General features: G+C 40.6%; 1 protein-coding gene and 1 long non-coding RNA gene across 3 annotated transcripts in view; one reads left to right on the top strand and one right to left on the bottom strand.

Moving 5' to 3' along the window:
* Positions 1-5,279: 5,279 nt before the first annotated feature.
* ntn3 (netrin 3) overlaps positions 5,280-19,915 on the top strand; it is a 63,539-nt gene continuing 48,903 nt past the window's right edge. The window contains exon 1 of one of the 2 annotated variants that reach the window (XM_031892968.1): positions 5,280-5,722. The gene's annotated coding sequence lies outside the window, so the exon portion shown is untranslated. Of the gene's footprint in view, positions 5,735-19,915 lie in introns of both variants that reach the window. The other variant, XM_004918004.3, reaches the window with a different exon arrangement.
* LOC116407541 lies at positions 8,847-19,519 on the bottom strand. The gene is made up of 3 exons (XR_004220401.1): positions 19,432-19,519; positions 18,164-18,224; positions 8,847-9,383 (listed from the first exon to the last, which is right to left on the bottom strand). It is a non-coding gene; the product is annotated as an uncharacterized LOC116407541 (long non-coding RNA).

Here is a 19,915-nt window from a genome sequence, read left to right as displayed (position 1 = left end):
CCATTATATGGGAAGAATAGGAACATATTAAGTTGAAGAGGAGGTGCTGTTTACTCAGTACGGCACAGAAACGAGTGTGGTTCCCAGAATCCTCTGGGGGGGGACACATACAATGTAAGCCTTCAGATCAGTACAGGTGGCCAGGTTGTGTTATCCAAACAACGTTGTGGTGCTGAGCAATGTGTGCCACCCTTTCGCTAATGACTGTCCGGTTGCTTGGTATTTAAGTGGCAGACCAAACAACGTGGGGCAGACATAGTGAAATCCAGCTCTCCCGCATGGAGAAAGTTATTTAAATAAACTAATTGATGGGAGGGGGCCCAATGTGTGGCTATTTTGTCCTTGGATCCATCCTTAAATCTGATATCTTCCTGGCTGTGTACGCAGAGTGCTACAGCATATACAAGAATGTAGAATATGCACCCCTTACTGTATACACATTTCAGTAGCACATAACTTCTAAGCCATACCCAAATACCACAGAAACCTACTTTTTCCTGTAATAACCTCAAACTATCCCACCCAAAATAAACCGTCTGGTTTCCCACTGTGCAAACACCCGTGACACTTTCTTCTCTTCATTACTGATACATACGAAAGCTCCTTCTTCATATACTACACAAATACACTACAAATCTCAATTGTGAATATGTGCCACCCGGCCCTTGCCTTGGAATGGCACCCGTAGGGGCAGAGTCGGACTGGGACCCCTGGGGCCCACCAGGAAACCTTAGACCATAGGCCCGCTCTCCAAACTCCTTTCCTCACTCAAACCTCTCCTAGCCTATTTTATTTACATGCTAGCACCTATCCTTTCATCTATTTCTCTTCTTTGTTTTCATTCAGCAATAGGGAATGACCATGAAGTAGTCCAAATGGTCAGGAGCAGGAGGGCCCACCGTGAGTTTTCCTGGTAACCTCGTTGGCCAGTCCGACACTGCATTGGGGTAACAGATCAGTCAGTTTGCTTAACAGTGGCCCCTCTGCAAACAAATCCTCTGAGGGGGCCTGGCACAAAAAGTACCTCCTTTCCCACCCGGCCCACTCCCAGGCCACAACATGCTGTGCCGCTATTTTAAAAAACAGGTGGAGAGGGGCTGGGGAGGTGGGACTGCAATACAGCAAACTCCGTGGTCCGGGCCCCACTGTCGCCTGGGTTTCCCCTCAACAGTGGGGTCTGCTGTATAGCTAGTTTTATCACTGGCTGGATGCATTAGTACATGCAGAATGTACGAATGTGACATGATCACCATATTCGTGTGATTGCTATATAGCACTTGAGAAAATACAATCCATGTTAAAGGAAGCTGCACACTTGTAGTTGGAAATACAGGCACCAACCCTGCTTTCACTGGTGCTAATGTGAGTTGGGCCTAAATAGAAGATGGTCATCAGACCTGGGGGTAAAGAGGAGATAGTATCAGTGGCGTAACTACAGAGGAAGCAGACCCTGAGGCTGCAGGGAGCCCAGTAAGACCCAAATTGATGAGCAATTTCAATATATCTTGGTAGAATAGGTCAGCTTACCAATGTACGGGGGCCCTAAACTGAATTTGCTATGGGGCCCAGTAACATCACGTTACACCACTGTATGGTATATTGTCTGCAAAACCATGCTCCATAAACATTGGAGGAACACTACAATATATTCTGACCACAATATATTGCTTTTAAATGGTCTTTAGGATAAGTTCCCAATCCAGTATGTATGGGTAAAGCATATGATAAGGCTGAGTCAAGGGTGCTGTCAGGGGGATACTAACGCCAGGAGCTCCATGGCAGAGAGGGCCCCAAAGAGACACAAAAGTTGCAAGGGGTGGGACTTGTGAGAGAGTGGGTGGGTTTTGGGTGGACTGTAGGCATGGTTTTAGCATAGTGGGGTTGGGTGGATCAGGGTGTGGTTGTGCAAACATGGCGATTTTTTCTCACTGGAACCTCTACTGTTGGCAGTGCCCTCAGGCCAGCGGCACAGGATTATTGTGTGCTGGGGGGAAAGGCCCTGCAAACTTAGCAGCACGGGACCCGCTGATTCCTGGAAGACTGAGTACTCCAAGCACACAATTAGCCTGTGATGAGCAAGTGGCAACCAGGGCTGTCAAACAGGAGGCCTAGGCCTTAATGTGGCCCTCCATGGCATTATTATGGCCACCAGTCTGCTCAGGGGTTCTATACATTTCAATGTATGACATCATCATTTTAATTTAAAACCGCCCTAAAACATGCTATATGAGAAATAATCATCCCACTACATGTAATAAGTTGGACAGCACTGGCTGCTGCTGCTGCTTCCCTATCAGAAAACACAACCTTTTTAACTTATAGTTTTCATTTAAATCATGTTGAAATTGTCTAATTAGGGGTATAGCCTGGGTAACTCTTACCAGGAACATTTATATATTAGCATACTTGTGTTTAAGAGCTGCCATAGTGATGGCTTTAACGAGTACATTTAATAAGTGACTATTATATTTAACGCCCTCTAGTGGCCAAACTATCACAAAAAATGGTAGAATGCTTGGCTGGATTTATCCAACCATGATTTTTATTTTAACTAAGACGCTTTGAGATTTCCCTAAGCCATTAAAATCCGAAATCTGAAGCACATTTAGTTCCACAAATTTTAAGACCACCGGGGGGGGGGGGTTCGGGTCTGTCTCATTCTGTAAAGTGCAGCAATTACCTCATTCACAGGGTGTCAGAACAATGCTAAGGCACATAATATATTATGGCAATATATTGATTAGCTGTGTGATCATATACATTATATATATATTGCCTCCCATGCCTCGCCCTGTCTCTCCGTGTGTGTGTTCAGGGGCGGGCTAGAGAGAGATCCGCAGACACAGTTTTTCCCAGCCATGAGCACATCCACACCATTAAATCATTGAGTCACCATACAAAGTGTCCTGTAAGCAGAATTGGAGCACTAAAGCTTCCTAGAAATGGCGAAGGGAGTGGTGGATAGAGGAAAAGGCAGGGGGCAATATAGCAATAGCAATATATTTATTTTTTTTTTCTACAAAATTGGCCCAGTTTGGGTCTGTGCACTGGCATGCCCTGGAGACACTGCTTTTTCGGTTGAACCAATATGGGTTACTCTGTGACACAATCCCCTCTATGTTTGTTTGAATGAGGGCTGCATGTTTCGTAAGTTCTTTCTCTGAGCACATTCTTTAAATTTCCAATAAAATGTTCACATCTGGCTTCTTTTTTTTTTTTTTTTGAATCACAAAATAACTTTTGCACTAGGAAAAAAAAATACCAGTGTACCTTATATTTAAAAAAAATATAGATTAGCGGCACTAGGACCGCACTGTGAAAATGAGCCAAAAAGCCAGTTTTTTGCCTTTCACCTCAAGCCTGGGGGATGCATTATGACATCGTTTTTGGTGCAAAATCAGACTAATGCACTGCTAAGGCACAGTTTACAATAACACTGTCTGTTGCCCAACCCACAACATGGAGTTGTGCCCGCAGAACAAAGCACAACTTCTCAGCTGACGGAATAAAGCCGAAGATATAGTCCCGAAAATGCAAATGTGCATTTCTATGACCCCTCCTTTATAAGCTACTAGCAACTCGCTTTCTTTTTGACCTGCAAACACCAAGCTAATTGTTACTAATTCCTTGTTTAATTATGGAAATCCTTCTCCAATAGGCCTGTGTAGAAAGAGGGGGAAAAAGGCCCATTAGCACCTTGTACAAAGGACTCCACATAAGGGTATTCACACTATTGGAGGAGGCTGCCAGCACACAATAAGTTTCATCTACAATGGGGAAGGCATCCCAGCCACATGTATATATATGTGTGTGTATTACAGAATCCACTTACGTGGTCGACCCCCTTTGAGGTCAAGGCCCCTTTACCCTTGGCCCATAACCAGGTTACATATATATGCTTTGCATCTTAAAGAATATCTAGGGCAGTTAATTCATCACAGTTACTAAATGCCAGAAAATACCCTGCCATAGACATTACTCAGAATTGCCTCTGCTAAAACACATGCTTTAAAGTCATATGACATTAAGGGTTTATAGTGCGTTTGGCTAAACACCAAGGATTGGCCAAATCCAAGATTTAGTGCAATCCTGCCAAATACACCTTGTCAATGACGTCACGGTGATTTCCATATTTAGGTTCAGCCATTGGTGGCCAGCTTGCAGTTGTCTGAATTATAGTAAGGCTATATCTAATACAGACTAAAAAGTTAGTGGTGTGTTATTTATGACATTAGAGAAAGCTGAATGGAGTTAGTTCACCATCCAATGGGCATATGCACACCTTACCTGATGTGCCGCAATGTATTTTGTACCACTACTTTGTGCTGTTCTATAGAAGATCAAGTTCTGCATGTAGTAATGTTAATAGGTACAGGGTGGATGCTCTGCTCCCACAGAAATATATGTAGGACCTCTATAGTTGTTAGATAAAGAGAACAGAAAATGCAGCATATGTGTTTCCGTCTGGACATGTATGTATGTATGTATATCTTTATTTATAAAGCGCTACTTGTACGCAGCGCTGTACAGTAGAGACATAGCACCCAAAAATAAGGAGCTTATTTATTGATGGTTTATGGTCAAGCATTCTATTATGTATGTTCCATGTGAATCCGGCCACTGGAGGGGCACTGATTTAGAGTCTGTGAAATGATATTTATATAAAGGGCATATATGAAGGTACTATGGGATAGGCAGGCCTGGGTGCAGTCCATAAGTACAACAGGCATCTGGGAGACAAGGTACACCTTGCACACAGGCTGAAGTCTCTCGCCATTATAAATCTTTGATCACTTTATAAGACCTGCAAGGGTGGTGCTGATTGACCCCCAGATCCATAGCAAGCAGCATGGCAGTTTCCACTCGCATGAATATGCAGATGTGTTACTACCAGCACAGAATACCCTAATAGAATATTTCTGTTCGTGTGGAAGTTACAGCAGAATGCAATGAAGTCCAAGCTCAGAGGGGTGCCCCCGTACCCATACCCCCTGGCAGGTGAATGCCAGAGAAACCCATATTTTACAGCAGGTTTCAATAATCTGCCCAAAGCTTATTTTACAGCTGTTTTTCCTATGGAATCCTAGCTCTCGAGTGTCCCATCTCTGCTTCTCCCCTATTTTGCTCCTTGGTGGTGGGTATGTGGAGCACACACAGACACACAAACACACACATACACACACTTGCTGGGGACCCCCCTCCTTTCACACCGTAGAGCCTCGGAAGGAGTGATACTTCAGGGTGGGAGGGGGAGGGATAACTAAAGAAAAGTGTAATGCCTTGAAGTGGTAGAGCAGAGGAAGCACAGGGCTATGTAACACATCTCAGGCTGCTCTGCATAACTCAGCATCTACCAGGGTGACCCTCTTAGCCTTTACTACAGATCTCTCTCTCTTTCACCCGCTGTTCCTTTCATTAACTCTTAGCACCTTGTTACCTCCATGCATGCCCCTTTCATTAGATTCTCATCATTCCTTTATTTCACCCCTTTTTAGGAATTTTTTCCCCCTTTTCTGCAGCTCATATTCGCCCGTGCCTCTGCCTGCACTACAGCAGAGACATTTGCAGGCAGATATCAAAGAAAAAGCGGGTTTTCCGTGACAGTTTGCGGGATAACAGAATTGTACCCCTATTGGATGTGCCCAGCCTTTATACTACCCCGGATAATACCCGGTGCTGGAACAGAAGACTGAAAAGCAAGAGGAGTACCTGTCTTCTAACTGTAAGTTCACAAGTGAGTTCTGTCCCTTGCCTGACATATAGTGTTTCCCTACATAGGAATTTAGATTTATCAATTAATTGAAAACTAATTGAAAAAAAAAATCTTTGAATGCTAAACTTTCCTTAAATTCGAAGTTCTTCTAGTCTGTGTGCCGGGCTAGTGCTCAGATAACAGGTTATATAGTCTCGATGCAAACACAGAACATTGTTGCCATCCAATGAATTCCAGTGGTTTAAATGAAATCATTAAACCTTTTTGAAAATCATCATTTCTTTCCAAATTTCCTGCGCAAATTCTTTTTTTTTTTTTTAACTTCCCCCCAAACTATTACTGCTATAATGTACTGCAGATCACAGGGGGGAGTTAATAATACTTTCAGCTCTAACAGAGAAATGAGCTCTGCCAACTGTTTCCATGTCTAGAAAAGACAGGGATTTTTTTTTACTTCTAAAAATGGATATTTCTTTTCCTTGTGAATGGAATAATTCTATTCTTAGTGTTACATTTATCAAAATTATAATTAACAGGCATTCATAGTTTGTGGTCAAACATACTGTGATTGTAGAATACATATTATTTCAATGTACATTACAGGGGCACAACCTGTTAAACAGCACTGCAATGTTATTTATCCATAGCACAGCAGTTTATTTGCCAACTGAAAGGAGATAAACACAGTGTTTGGGGAAAGAACAGGTTTATGGATACAGATTCAGACAATATTAGAATATAGGAATATATGTTTAGGGTTCAGTGGAACCCTACATGCCATATGCACTGCGTATATTACAGGTATGGGATCTACCATCTGGAATGCCGGGGGTTCTTTTGTACTTTTTTTGAGACTAGTAAAAAAAAATGTTAAACATTTAAAAAACCCAATAGGATTGATTTGCTACCAGCGTGGATTCATGCAGCTTAGTTGCCATCAAGTACACGGTCCTGTCTTTTTATGACAGAGAGGAAGTCATTTAAAAATATAACCATTGTTTGTTTAAACAGAACTCTTTATGTAATGGCCTTCCTGTATTTCAGAGCTTTTTGGATAAAGGGTTTTTCCGATAACAGATGCCATGCTTGTAATATAAAAGATTTCTAACAGCACCAGCCAATCATTGAGCTGGATACAGGGATGTGCAGCCGTTGCCTCTTGCAGGGAATGAAGATTTGTGTTCGGGAGTCATTTCCAAATCAATGCTCTTTCCGTCCTGTCCCCCCCGGGTCAGTTAACACCAGATTAGAAAGCTAATAGGCATGATTAACGAAGGCTGAAATGATATTAGCGAGAAAAAGGTATTGTTCTGGACGGGCCTACAATGAATGAAGGGAATGGGGGTTAATTAAATCTGCGTAATGAGCGACAATAAGAGGCAAAGAATTAGCACTTTCTAGTGTAAATATGGAAAGTGGATTGGCCATTTCCTTTCCCAAGCAAACATCTTCGCTTTCATTCCAAAACGGCTAAATTTGGATAGGAAAGCCCACATTATCATCTTTGCTAAATGGAATATTTTTAAAAAATCACCAAGATGCTATGGCAAAACTGGGGAACCACCACAGCAATACCGGGTATAATTGATAACTATTGCTTCCCATCTCATTTGTGCCTGTTGTTGCGTTAGATGTATTCATTTGGTATTTGTTAATTAAGTGGTTTGTTGACAAGCTCTCAGTCTGCTTTAGTCACTTCAGTTTTACATACAGGGATATTCTAGGCAAAAAAAAAAAAGTTCTGTGACCTGTGGCCAGAAATGACATTACTACCCTTCGGCCTCAGGAAGGGAAGGTGCCATTTATTCAATTCAAATGAATCCTGATATTTATCAGGTGGGTAGGCCACCCCTTTATCTCTGCCCTGAGATGGGCTAAGTATTTTTTAAAGGTGTAAAGTCGATTTTCAAGTGATGAAATGTATATATGAAATCAGCAAGGTAATCTGTAGGGCTACGTTAGACACTTAGGACATGCCATTCACTGCAGAAACTTTCATTTATATTTATATATTTATTTTTTTTTATTTTTTTTTTTTTAATGTTTAAGGAAACAGACATTTGTCTGGACACTGATATTTAACTTTTATACAACTGTCTTGCTCTGGTCTACCGCACCACAGCTAGACTGGAATATTTTATAGATGGTGAATAGATAGGTAGGATAGATAGTGTTTCCCCTCCCTTTTCTACAATTACTGAATCGGGCAACAAAAAAAAAAAAGGAAATATAGATTTATAATGTGCCCAGATTACAGAAATGTTGTACCAGCATTAAAGTCAGATGAGTCCATTAGGGGGCGCTGTTCATCAGTAACTTCCAGAAACAGTCATGTATGAAAGCTGCAGGGTTCATTTATCTGTTACTTAGAATATCATGTCTATTTTTTTATTTCCTTCCCAGAAAAAAAAAGTTCAGCTTTATAAAGCAGCTGGAAATCAATGTGCCTAAATCAAGTGCTGTCACCATGAATAACCCCTTTATATTATCAGCTGGTGCGTTTTCAGCCTTTGATTTTTACCAAAGCTGCATGTTACATTAGAATAACAACAACAGGCAAATATTCCATTTTAATGATTGGGGTTTGTTTTGATAAAGTATACATAGTGCACAGAGGGTCTTATTTATCTGCATACAGTGTTTGCACTGATATATATGCGCCAGCTGCAGCCCTGCTTGCCGCCCAGGTAAAATTAAACAACCCTTCATTAACTTTAATGAGCCTATGTCCTCAGATTATAATTAAAAATCGTCAGAGCACTAGCTAAGTGTTTAAATATCTCGAATGTCAGAATATTTTTTGTTTATTTTTTAATCGGGAAGAATATTAATTTTTGATCATAAAATCTAGCAAATCCTAGGCTGTTACAGGTGCCCAGGAATTTACCACCTACAGGAACACAGGGGACGTTGTGCATAATGTTTAAGAAGGGAAAAGCTGGTGATTATAGAAAAAAAGGACAAGATGATCGAAACGCTAACGCGAAAACACCAAGTCGTGTATTAATGTAGGAGGAATCCTTTAAAAGGATGACTTGGCAGAAATAGTGGAACTGTTTCCCAGCAGAGGTGGTAAAAGCCTTCACTAAAAAGCAAAGGCAGAGCAATGCTGAACAACATATCTTAGGCTTTCATGACAAGTCAAAGTCTATTAAGCAATGATGGGAACTGCAGTTCAATAACAGCTGGAGGGCTGCAGGTTGCATATGGCTGGGCAAAGCCAGATGATTGTTACCTGCTGTCTAATGCCGACTCCTCCAGCAAGCTGAGGTGGCAAATTGCTTCCAGGTGGGATAAAAAGAGAAATAAGATGTATTTAGGAAAGCAGAAAATTGCACAAAAAGCCCTGGCCGCCTAATGTTACTGCGTACATTGTTTGTTCAAAATAATCACATATGGTAGGGCCCCATGTTATTCATTTCCAACATAATGTAGCCTGCCCAGGGCCGCAATGGAAAGATCCCCAATACGTTCCCAAGCTGTCTATATAGGAGAGTCTTAATGTATGTATGTGATTTCCTGATGAGTCTGCTAGAAATACCCTGGATGGATGTGACACCATGGTGAGAGGGAGCAATAGACAGTGCTAACAGGGAAAAGCTTACCTTACAGTTTCTGGAATATAGAAGGTCTATTTAACAGGAGAGGGATCACCAAGACCCAGACAATTCTGTATACAGAGAAAAAAAATAGCAGGACATTTGAATTTTGACGATGAATGGGTTCACTGTAATAATGGAACAATTTTGGTTCTAGCACATTAACAGTGACGATGGCAACTGTTGCAGAACTGCAGGTCTAAGCATCATCCTCTACCAGCTCTGCTTGCGGAATTAAGGGATGCTATGACTTGGGCCTGGGCTTCACTGCTTCAAAGTCTCAAAGGCTGTAATGGAATGCCGCGTATTGTCAGTCGTATCAGAGAAATATGCATAGCGTGATCAGGTCATCTGATATCAATATAATGGGCCTGACAGTGATCCACATAGCTGTTGTACTGACTCTCTTCAACTGAAGCAGATAACAATCCCTCCAATATCCTTAGTGTGGATGAGGCCAAACCAAAAGCCATGTAGGTTGCCTATCCTTTCATCTTGTAGGCAATTATGAATAATATATGGTGCTGGTTTCACTTTGGTCTAAAAATGATTACTATCTGTAAAAGTGGCCTTTTTATTGGAGTTCCCTATAGATCCTCTCAGGTCCCTGTCCGTGAGTCAAATGAGGGGGTGGGTGTGTCCTAACGGCCCCTGCCAGAGGCACAGTAGGAGGGGGATAGCCAATCACAGCCCTGCAGTCAGACAAGCAAAGACAGGCTTCAGTTCCCTATCAGGTCAGCCTAGCTGTTGATTGGTTCCTATCCTACAGTGCAGTGTGCTGAGAGCCACTGGCCCCCCTGCACAGCCTGGGAACTGAGGCAGTAGGAAATGGAAGAGATGGGCGGGACTAGTAGGGTTCTTGGAGAAATTTTCAATAAATCAGCACAATTCTTCTATATTTAGATGAGTACAATTTACAATATTGGCACAATATTGGCACAATATTGATTTTCACACAATACTAACTTTTAGTTGCGGGTATGGGACCAGTTATCCAGAATGCTCAGGACAGAGGTTTTTTCGGATAAGGGGTCTTCCGGTCATTTGAATCCCTATAACTTAAGTCTTGTAAAAAATCCTTTGAACATTAATTAGGATTGTTTTGCCTCCAATAAGGATTAATTCTATCTTAGTTGGGATTTTTATTATTACAGAGAAAAAAGGAAATCATTTTAGAAATGTAGTGTATTTGCTTAAAATGGAGTCTATTGGAGATGGCCTTCCTGTGATTTAGGACTTTCTGGATAGTGGGTTTCTGGATAACAGATCCCATACCTGTATGGTGTAAAGAGTAATATTCTGGATCTTAATTTTTTATGTTTTTTATGGTTATTTAGCATTCTGTTCAGCACCTCTCCAGTTTGGTACTTCAGCAACTATCTGGGTGCTAGGGTCTTATTTTCCCTAGCTATCAGGCAGTCGTGTGAAGAAGAGACTGGAATAAGCATACTACAGGTACTGAATAGGCAGATAAGCAATAAAAGTAACAATAACAATAAAATTAAAGTATGGGCTTGGGCTCTATACATTTTACTAATTTTGTAGTATACCATTTGCTACATTTTGCATAATTTGCTGCATCCCTTCATGTTATAGAATGGCCAATTCTAAGCAACTTTTCAACCGGTCTTCATTTTTTATCTTTTATAGTTTTTGAATTATTTGCCTTCTTCTTTTGTTTCTTTCCAGTTTTCAAATGGGGGTCACTGACTCCAGCAGCTAAAAATGATTGCTCTGTGAGGCTGCAATTTTATTCTTATTGCTACTTTTTACTATTTATCTTTCTATTCAGTCACTCTACTATTCATATATCAGCCACTCTCTCAAACCACTCCCTGTTATCTAAGGTAAATTGGAACCTAGGTTTGTGAGTGATACTCAGCGCTATAGGTGTCCTCGTGCTTAATTGCTTTCAGCCTTCAATGTAGACAATAAGCGTGGTGCTCAAATCTCCTGCTGCTTCCTCCAAAGAAAATACCCCTCTTGGATGGGTATTAAAACATGTGCAGACCCAGTGTGTTGGAAGCGCTATCTTTGATACGTTTTGTTCTTATCCAGATACTGTAAGTAGCCTGTACTGCAGCAGGACTATTTTTAATAAAGGGTATTACACTATATTCTGTTTTATCTTTTGCTTTCCCAAACTGAATGGAGACCTTGAACCTACCTCTATCAACAGTGGATTTTACTTACCTCTGCATATCTTAACAACCATCTGGTGAGTGTGCAACTACACCACTCTGCCATTTGTATATTTTATCTGCACTTTGCCATTATTTAGAGTTATAGGTATAACTCTTTCTTTTCAGTTTCATTAACTTTTGAAACATATTGCACTATTTTGTATTTTTATTTTTTATTTTTCATGCGCTTCCAACACACCGGGTCTGCACAAATTGGAACCTAGCAACCACATAACTGCTAAAATTCCAAAGTGGAGAGCTGGGAAACAAAAAAGTAATGAAAAATGAAAAAACTGCCAATAAAAAATGAAGATCAACTGCAAATTGTCTCAGAATATTACCCTCTACATCATACGAAAAGTTAACTCAAAGATGAACAACCCCTTTCTTGGCATAAATATTCCGGAAAGTAAAGGATGACTACTATGATCGTATCCTATAGGACGCAGGGAAATTTAGGGCAGAATTTTTATTTGTTTTTTTTTTTGTGAGGTACTTTTTATCTTTACTTTTTTTGAGTTGTTCCTGCACTTGATCCCAGGAAAGAATAGATTAATGGGCTAGATAGGAAACAGTAATGATCACTATCTTACTAATCACTTTATATATTTACTAAACCATTTGACAAAAATGAACATAAATTGCTCCAAATGCTCTTGTGCTTGTTGCTTCCTAGTCTCAGTGTAACCTGACGCTGGTACTGGCTCATATTCTGCACTGAGCTTCTTGCATAATAACTTTCCTACTGCCATAGTATATTCTCTGCATTGCTGGTTCTGACTCCATAAACAGTGCAGCAGAATCCAGGCCTGAAGGAGAACTGACATCTGCTACATGGTTTTAAGGGCCCAAAGCAGAGAACAGAAATGGATAAACAAACACTACTCTCAACAGCAAAACAAAAATGGCATTAAGGCCACTGAACAGGTTTAATTAATATAACTGTAAAGTTGCTTAGAATGACTGAACATTGTAAAAAAAATCGTTTTTCAGGGTTTCAGAGAACAAAGTATTTGAGCTTTCATTTTACCTCAGCTGTGATACCTAACGAAATGCGAGCAGATGGCAAGCATTACAGACAGAAAAAGGAATCCTTAAAAAACATCCATTTTCTCTTAGAAAACAATGAAACAGAAAACACATGTATGTCCCCAGAAATCCTAAAAGCAGAAATCTTGCATAAAACGCTTGCCGTGACTTCCTAGCAGTACAACCGCATAAGCCATTATCAGCTCGGAGTCCGGAATCCCCCGGAACGATCTCTGCAACCCTCGATGGAAGTTTCAGGCTGCACAGATAACAAACCAGGGTTACCAGTAAGTGCAGACAAGTCATGGCTAGTACATGCATGATAGCCCATATAAAACCCATACCCACGCTCCTTATTAACATGAGCAGCCATCTGCTTCCTGATCTGACACCCCTATCTGCCCACAGATACCTGAATGCCTAATATACCTATCACAGGTATGGGACACATTATCCAGAATGCTCAGGACCTAGGGTTTTTCAGATAAGGGATCTTTCCGTAATTCAGACCTCCTGCCTTAAGTCTACTAAAAAAATCAATCATTTAAACATTAAATAAACCCAATAGGATTGTTTTGCTACCAATAAGGATTCATAATATCTTAGTTGGGATCAAGAACAAGGTACTGTTTTATTATTACAGAGAAAAAGGAAATCATTTTTCAAAATTCTGGATAACAGATCCCATACCTGTACAATATTTCTACAGGTTTAAAGATATTCGCAAAGGCAATTGAAAGTTGGATTTGTTTATCCCTTTCTGTTCTTTGGTTCTGACTCGTAATACAATGTAGTAGAAGTCAGTTATCCTCCAGCTCTGTTCATCAGCAGTCTTCTGCTGCATTGCTTCAGTAGTCAGAACCAACAGTGCAAGGAATATAAACAGCCAGAAGTGTACTGGTGTCCACAGCAATTACACTGACAAATAACTAAATCCACTGAAAAGTTTTAGTTAATGTATATCACAAAGATGCTTAGAGTGACCTATTCTTTTACTATGCAAACAGTTTATGGGTGGAGGGAATAGTTTAGAAGGGACATAGTAACCTAACCCTTGGCTGAACTAGAAATCTAAATAGAAGTCTGTAGGTCATGTAAATTCCTCACAATTTCTTGCTTTTCAGAGCACGTTAGTAATGCCCATGCCAGCCTCAGGCATATGCAGCTTGGGTACAGAAATACAGTCAGTTGCAGTCAATGCATGATATCTGCAAATGCAAAGTTTCCTTATAAGGGTCAAATCTGACCATTATTATGCATACAGTTTCACACCAGTATTTCTGCAAACATGCCAAAAAAATCCCAGAAACACTCCTTAATAACTCTGTAGCCCTGCCCACTTCATAGGAGTGTACCACCTAAATCAGTTAGGAGGGGAGGAATTTACAATGTGTGGCTGGCAAAACTGAAGTCCAAAGCAAGTAACTACTACCATCAAAATCTACAAGGAAATTGTCTACCAAGTTCTGAACTGGTAGAAAATTTGAGGTTAACTGGTATTGAGGGCCCACTCCCATAACAGTTAGATGCAGATTGTGCCAAATATAACATGTTTCATATGATCTATGGTGAAAATAAGAAAAGGGCTGATGGGAATTGTCCTTGGCTGAGGTCCACTGGGGATTCACTGGGTACTCTGACAGACCAGTCTGACTCTGTATTTCAACTCATAGTGTTGGAATATACAATGCAGACCAGGGCCATATTTTCTATATAGGCACCCAAGAGCCCATACCTAGGAAGGATGGGGGGGGGGGGGGCGGGTCAAGCCTTGGGTGCTGATATAAGAGAAAAAAAATAAAACAAATTCCCCACAGTGGTCTGAGGCAGCATTTGGGCCAAAGATAGGGAATCAGAATCCAATCTGTGCCACCCATCATCTTAAAGAATATTAAAAAAGCACTGCACAAAAATATTCCCCAAATACCCCACACCCCAGATATTCCGCCCTTAAAGTGGAGTGAGTGCTGTATCATGCCTTCTTTGCTGAATTTCCCTTCCCAATGTCCCCAGACCTTTAAGAATTTTTTGTTTCAACTGTCTGTGTGCATCCAAGAAACATCACTTACGCCTAAGCCCTCACGTCCTGCCCCTCCCTCTAATTACAGATGCAGAAGGCACATAATTCCCAATTGTACCCCCATAAACACAAGACGGAAGGGTCTGTGCATGTGTGAGCTCCTGTGTGTGGCGGATCCTTTGCTTTTCAACCACACAGGGTGGGGGAGGCAGTGAAAGGAAAAGAGAAAAATGTCTGTATATATATATATATACATATATATACATATATATATATATATATAGTCAGAACAATGGATCTCTGTGGAGGAGAGAGACATTTTGCAAAGGGAGGGGGTTGGCATTTCTGACTTCAATAGTCTGCAGCAGGTGCACATTTATTTATTGATTTTATTACATCAAAACGCTCTCATTGGTTTAATAGCTTTTGAACACTGAAATATCTTTTACTGCAAGCTAGAATATTTTCAAAGTAACTTTTTGAATGTAATTTACGACCTGGCCATTCATTTCCCTTCTGTTTTTAACTACGCAGGGTAATTATTTGTTTATACAGTTTGGCACGAAGGGGCGCAGGGGGAGCAGGTTTGGAGCAACTACCTCTTTAAATACAAGAATCTAGTGCCGCAATGCAGCAGTTCTAACCACTATGCCAAAATACTTTTATGGGCTGTTTAGGGGACTTTATAATTGAATTATAATGTGGCCCCAGATGTGTGCTTTAGCTGATGGAAAATGCTGGACAATACTGTACCAGGGCATTATATATTTTTATATATTGCAATCTTCAATACCCTACCTGCAGGGAAAGCTACAATTAGGCCCTAAAGTTAATGTCAAATTGCAAAAGGTAAGAGTGTCCAATAAAGGGGACCTACATACTCTACAATCTCTGTTTTTCCCTTCACCTCTCCTTGATTGCCAAAGATGCCTTTTGGTTTCACTGCCATTATATCAGCACAATCTTTATTTTAAGAGCACTGCTCACAGCTTGGCTCCAAATACTTTGCCTGTGTGCTAAGCAATTGGTGGGTTAATCATCTGTGCCCATACAGATAAAAAAAGTGTTGTCATTACTGAGAACAATGGAACCCCACTTATTATGGCGGAAACCACCAGCATTACAGAGTGCTGAAAGCACAGTCTGTCCTGTTGGGTTGTACTGGTGTGCTTACATCTGTATGTGTGCAATTCTAATAAAATTCCCTTTCCATACACAAATAGAGAAAGTATAAGTGGCATATAGGAAGGAAGGTATAGGAAGGTGGCACAACACTGACATAGAAGCAAGGGATGGGCTAATTTACTACAATCACGGACGCAAGTGCTAGGGAGCAAAAGTACACCCCTTACTGCTCATTCTAAAAGCACTTGCATGTGCACCTAGCGCCAGACTGGACATTGAGAGCTAGGTGCCCCAAAGTCTAAACACAAAAGATTGGGAATGAGTAGGAGGCATGGTGCCTACATGACACCCACACCTTATAGAGTTTTGCCAAAACCAGGCAGCGCTATATTTGTGGGGCTGTATGCTTTATTTTGGAGTGCAGAGACCTGTGGAAATTCAGAACAGTGCTGGGGAAGGTGCAATATAGCTAACTCTACTCTTTTTATACACTTTATACCCTGCCCTGCACTTCAACTTATACTGAGTGTACTGAAAGCATATTTGGGCACCTACTTTGTTACTAGTTTTGGCTTAAATTAACTACTGTGGCTTCTTTTAATGGCATGATGTATATGGGGCCGAGTGGGAACAGAGAGGCAGTAAGCAATGAAAGGAAAGGCAACTTGTGACCACCAAGTTTTAAACTTGTAAAAATAGAATTTAAGCCGCTACTGGGTTAACTTGAGCACTACAATGTTATGATCCTTTTACATGATATTCTCCTATGGCAAAAATATAAATAGAAACTGTATTCAAACTTGTACCAATGCAGTATCTAAAGCCAGGTTTACCACTTGTCTATATTTTGGCATAAAAATGACAGAAAATATAATTCTTATCGACTTTCCAATATAAACAAATTTAACATTTTGAATAGTTATTATTTAGTTATTATTATTTATTATTTGTAAATGTAACTGCTACTAAAAGCAGCATCTGTCTGGCTGTGTACTGTGAATGCTGTCCCTTTCTTAGTGCAAGGACACATGGGCTGTATTGTCGCTCACCTTAACGGCCAAAAAAAAAATGCTATTGCCTGCAATGTAAATCACAGAATGTAAATTTTTCAAATCGTGTAATCACCCCGAAATGCCTCAGAGGGTATTAAATCACTCATCCGAGCCAGTGATAGCATGGATTTTGCGTTTTTTGTAGCTCACATTAACATCCCATGTGACATTGCCCTTTAAAGGGATCTCTGCATAATGAAAGAGAATGTAGTTCTAAGCAACTTTCCAATTTACATTCATTTATAACGATCAATGGTTTTAAAGTTATCTGTAATATAACAAAACAAAAATTGTCTGACTGTTTATATTCTCTACACTGCTCTTACTCCTGAAACTATGTAGAAGCCAACTTGAGGAGGACTGACTCCTGCTATGTTGTTTCAAAAGTCAGAACCAGGGAACAAAAAAGGGAATGTTTGCTTTAGGGTTTAGTTGTGATTTCACTAGCAATGTAATAAGGTTGTAAATACTTTTGCAAGTCATCATTCATATGGATTTAGACAGGAGAGCAAGCAAAGATGTTGGACTTCCTTAAATGCCAGCTACATCTATAGCATTCTCTAATAGTCAAAGAATGCTATGGATGCATTTTCGAACAATGTGTTGATTACCCATTCAGACTGCAAGTAGAGCTGGACAGTCCCTGCAATCACCTTGGGTATGGCCAGTTGCCCATGTGTGGAGGATGTATCACTGACATGGAAACACATACACAGCTCTTTGCCGGACTGGAAGTGTGTGGCTTTGTGGGAAGGGACTGCTGTGGGTTTGGCTTTAACTAAAAGGCGGCTGCTTTGTGTTTGGAAACAGACAGGTTGAGAGCTGCGCCAGCACTTTCTCTCAAGCTCCGTCTGCTTCTCTTTCACACACTCTCTAATGTACATTTCTTTTCTGCGTCTCTGGGTCATTTCTTGCCTCTTTTCCATTTCCATGCTGATCTGACAGCTGAGACTGTATGATTTAAACTGTTCAATAGCCTTGCTTTTTAGGCGGGCTGTGTTTCTGCACAAATTGGCAGGAAACTTGCATATTTGTGCTTACAGAGAAATCTGTGGGATTGGGCACTTTATCAGTGATCCAACAGATCTCCTTGATGACAGGATTAGAACCAGTGGAGCATCGAACCCCGAACAAAGAATCATTATACATTCTAAATGATGCTTTTCAGATCTGGTTCCATGCTGGTTTGTGGTTTTCCATGTGCTGGTTTCCAGCACTGTAACAAACCACTGAAAACAAAATCATCCCACTAAGTGAATCTGCCGGATAAGTCATGTACCCATCTTTACTTGCAGCTTCATTGGAAAATACATCACGCTTAGGTCAGCTAGTAATTTATGAGCTTGTGGTGTTTTTATATTAGTAAAGTATTAAAAATAATTGAGTTCAAGACTAGATTTTGTTTGGGGGACTGTGCTATTCAATATCAGAATGTTTCTTACCTCTCTAATTCTTCTTCAGTTATGACTCTCAAACTAGTGCCTAGTTCCCTTTGTACATGACCTAAGTAAAAAAGTCAACAAGTTAAACGTCGAGCATGATGGAATAATTAATGTTTAGTGTGGTGTGACCTCTCCCTGTACTCTGAGTATCTAAAGGTTTGTAATTATACATGTGTGATGGCTTGATAAACTGCAGTGAGATTCATGATATTATATTCACCTTTTTGCATTTTTATTCTGAGAGATGCTGAATTATTATTATTATTGCACTAAATACTATATCACTAGTCCAGTGGTCTTCAAACTGTGGGGTTGCTCCCAGTAGCATAACAAATATGCTATCCCTCCACCCACCCCCCCCCCGCAAAAAATCTTTGGAGGGGGCTGATATGTACAGAATCTCCTACCTGGCCCTCACTACACCCCCCCATTGGATCCCCTGCTCCCAGCCCACTCGCTGGTGTAGATAAGAGCAGCCGGAGAAGGGGGATTTCTAATGTTCCAAGCCCCCACAACCATGGGTGTTCCTCTATAGTTACCCACTGTGGGCCTGGAGCAGTGGTAGGGGGGTACAGCCAAAAAGCCACCCAGAGTGAGATTTGCGGGAAAAAAAGTGATCTTCTAGATATATCTGAAAGCCCACCATGAAGATCAACGAGGGGTTAGATTTGGGTAATGCCACTTTTCTGGGAAAGCTCAGTTTGAAGGTCAATTATGGTGAGAACTTTCTTTTCCTTTCTGTTTTTTTTTCTATGGTGGCTGAATGAATGATACATTAATGTTTTCCTACATCTGTAGTCTCATTATAACATAATAGGAGCCTTAAAGTTAGACCTCCAATGGAAGCCTCAACTAATAAAGTTCAACCACCATCCTAGGCAGAGGGTTAATCTGAGTGCTACCAATATTTTCTAAAGCTGTGTAGCTTATTATTAATGTAAAATCTAAAATGTTGTCAGTCCAACTGCTGCATGCTGGGAGTCATAATTAACAGCCCCTGATCACAACGGATAGGGTGTTGCACCTGGTGAGAGTAGAGAGGGCATATACTGAAGCCTTGGGTATAGTAAGAGTTCAGGGAGGTGAGGGAACCATGGGAAATTACAAACTAACCAGCCAGTACATCTAGGGGCATATATACTATAATTCTGAAAAAGGCCGAATATTGGCCGAGTCCCGTACCAAATCCTCAATTCAGTGCATCCCTTCCAAAATGGAACACTGCTTGCTTGCATTAAAAGAAGTGTAATTACCTTGCAGTATATTACCGTTTTGTGATTCTATTCTTCAACTTTCAGTTCTTACTTCTGCAGCCAACATTATGCACAGCAACCAATCAACAATTAGATTTCAACGGTCACCTACAAGAAAACAAAAGCAAAGATCTGATTGGTTGCTATAGGCAACATCACAAGTGATGTTGGCTTACATGCTATAATAAATATGTCCCCTAGGGTTGCCACCTGGCCAGTTTTTTCCTGTAAAATTATGCTTGATGCCAATGTTATTAATATTGTACTTTTTCTAGAAAAGGTGATAAATTGTTTTAGTTGGTGATTTTTTTTTTTAATTTTCTGGGTCAAAATGGAGGAGAAGTCTGATCTTTTTTTTCACCCACTTCCATGTCAGCTACAAAGTAAAAGAGGAAACATGTGACCAGCAGGACACACCTTATTGTGCGCACCTTTTCAAATCACAGCACCTATGGCGATAGTTGTAATAGTAATAGAAGTGTTAGTCTACATACTACAT

Source organism: Xenopus tropicalis, chromosome 9 (assembly GCF_000004195.4).
Source record: "Xenopus tropicalis strain Nigerian chromosome 9, UCB_Xtro_10.0, whole genome shotgun sequence".
Lineage (NCBI taxonomy): Eukaryota > Metazoa > Chordata > Amphibia > Anura > Pipidae > Xenopus > Xenopus tropicalis.
The sequence above is the reverse complement of the archived record's forward strand: the minus strand, read 5'-3'. Positions and strand labels throughout refer to the sequence as shown.